Raw genomic sequence first — 2,427 nt, forward strand, 5'->3', positions numbered from 1 at the left:
AAACTGCGTGTTTTGCACCAACAGGTACATGATACTCTTCCCCAAGCTTCTGAACCTCCTGGACACCCTATCAACCCTGGCTCGTGGGTCCTGGTCCGAAATTTCCAGCGTAAGAGCAACGAAGAGCCTCGTTGGATCGGCCCTCACCTTGTACTTCTGTCGACAAGGTCAGCGGTGCGAGTAAAAGGGAAGAAGCACTGGATCCATGGTACCCACTGCAAAGTAGTCCCCTTGCCTCTGCCATATGACCAGTGGGTCCAGGAGGGTATCGCCGACTCTGAGACAGACACTGTGCCTCGTTTTGTACCATTCAGTGACGCACGCCTAAAAGACACAGTTTCAAACCAAGAGAGTGACAATATTCTGCAAGAAGCTGTGCCACCATCAAATCGACTGGACACCACTGAGCCTGAACTTTTGTTTCAAGACCAAACAGCACCTGGCCGTCTCCGCTATAATTTGAGACCAAGACCCATGGACAAATAAAGATTTCCTCACTATTTCCTTTTTGACATTTTTGCTCTCCCATCTGAAGGACTTTCTTGATTTTTGTTTTTCGAACCACCATCCGGGTTCTGCCGCAGGGTCGCAGTGCCAAGACTTTGGGGTGCAGGCCGAAGACGCTAGGTCAACGGTTCTGGTTGGTCTAGGGCGTTTCCCTGGACTGACAGGCGTACTCCTTAGCAGAAGAAACTCATCCGCCGCGAGCGGCCCGAGTAGAGGATGGAGTTTTTTAAGATGGAGAGACCGATTGAGGAAATGAACTTTAACGCAAGGATGTGTAGAATTGTAAAAAGTAAATGTTTTGTATTTTTGTGCCTTTTTACACTGTGTAGTATCACAATGTTTATTGTAGGATTTGTGTTTTTCTCCGCTCAAAAGCCCATTACACCCACTGAACAGCCTATACCTCTTTCTACTGCCTCCTCTCACTCTTTTCACCCTTTGCCTGAGCACGAACAGACCAGACGATCAGAGTTTGTAAATAACTCGTTTATCCAGCTCTTGCACCAGCACCAACTGGTAATGAATACGATTAATTGCTGGGTGTGCGGGTTAATGCCACATACCATTAACAAGGGTATTCCCTACCTGGTGCTGCCGTATAGTTACAATGGATCGTCATGGGCATTCCAGACCATGTTTCTCTATGCTCTAGATACGTACTCCCCTCGCCAACCGCGTTCCATTAGACCTGTCACCAATAATAAGGCTTTGATGAAAGGAGTTGCCGATATGAGTAGGGATATTGATGCATACTCATCCATTCCCAAAGAAGAGCTGAGACCTTATGTAGGATGGAACACGACGGGGTATAGTATTAGTCTGGGTGAAAGACAGCGAAAAATCTCATCTCCAATCTGGGTCGTACCCCACATGGGTCGGTTCTGCTTACAGGGTAATGGTCAGAATCCTAGAGCTCAACTGGGAAGAAGTGACTGTACTGAAACGTACACTTTCCCGTCACAGTTCTCCCCTGCGTTTTTGGCTGCCAAGGGCACATATTTCATCTGTAATGACCGAGCATATACATGGTTGCCCCCTGATTTCTCGGGCACATGTTATATTGCGAACTTGCTACCGCCGACATTTACTGCTGCCTCTGACTATCACAAGACCAGAGTTGTGAGAGGTGTGATTAGTAAGGAGGATACTGCCGGTCAGGAAGCGGGAGACTTCTTCTTGGGTTTCCTGCCGTTTTGGGGACCTATGGTCAATAGTAGGAACCTGAGACAGCTGACACGTGTGGTTGAATCCACTATAAATGTAACGGCTGGTGCCCTTGGTAATCTGACGGCTGAGCTCCAAGCGGATCGCCTCATGACTTTGCAGAACCGCATGGTTCTAGACGTTATTCTCGCAGACCGCGGTGGGGTATGTAAGGTTATTCAATCCAGTTGCTGCATTTTCATACCAGATAACGCTCCAACAGTATATCAGGCCATCTCCAAACTCCATAAAATATCTGAATCCATACACGTGGATAAAGGAGATTGGTCACTGGTGGGGTGGTTCTGGGAATTGATATCTGCCTGGGGTTGGAAAGTTCTGATGGTCATTGGAATGATCTTAGCCATTCTTTTCCTGTTCTGTCTGTGTATACAGTGTGCTCCTACGATATGTGGCCTCTGTGCTACCTTATGTGTAAGGAAACCTGTATCGAGGGACGAGCTAAGTAATAGGATGATGCTACAGCAACATCTCCATGACTTCGTGAACATCGACCTGGACTCGGATTAAGATGAGTATAGTGATTGCCTATGTAAGGGCAAAAGGAGGGTCTGTCGTACTTTAATATTCGGGACCGCGTAGGGAACAGGGCCCTACCCCTGTCTATCTTGGTATTAGCAAACCGCAAATGGTTAATGCGGTATGTACGAGTGCTTTATATATCGTTCTAGCTATGAATGCACTGTGTACACGCTA

The sequence above is a fragment of the Triturus cristatus genome, chromosome 9, assembly GCF_964204655.1.
Source record: "Triturus cristatus chromosome 9, aTriCri1.1, whole genome shotgun sequence".
Taxonomy (NCBI): domain Eukaryota; kingdom Metazoa; phylum Chordata; class Amphibia; order Caudata; family Salamandridae; genus Triturus; species Triturus cristatus.